Genomic DNA, 461 nt, shown 5'->3' on the forward strand with positions numbered 1-461 from the left:
GATAAAGCCCCAAGATCCCAGACGGTTCTAGAATTAAATCCCCTCAGCGCGGCTACCTACTTGCAGGATAGAATCCCGCAAGTTATAAGCTACCCCCTAATCAACCCCAGGAACCTCGGACTATCTGTGTATGTGTGTCTTGCTAGCTACTATTGCAAGCTACCATGCATACACTTTTTTTATTGTGGTGTACTGATTTCTCCATAGTTGCGGATAATCGCCCGTCGACAAAGACGTGACACCGCCCAAGATGTTAAAGCGACGAACCCTCGGTCATGTGATGTACAGTGACTCCAAGGTGCAAGAGACTGACGGCGTCAGTACCGAACTCTCAACGGATATTGGATACGGTCCATATGTCACTGAATCCAGGCTGTCTTTTTATTAATAATGGACTGGCCGGATTCGCATTCAGCGGCCAGGAACTAACCATCTACGGTACGAACCCTCGGTGGCGGTTG

This window comes from Phytophthora infestans, genomic scaffold, assembly GCF_000142945.1.
Source record: "Phytophthora infestans T30-4 supercont1.84 genomic scaffold, whole genome shotgun sequence".
Classification (NCBI taxonomy): Eukaryota; Oomycota; class Peronosporomycetes; order Peronosporales; family Peronosporaceae; genus Phytophthora; species Phytophthora infestans.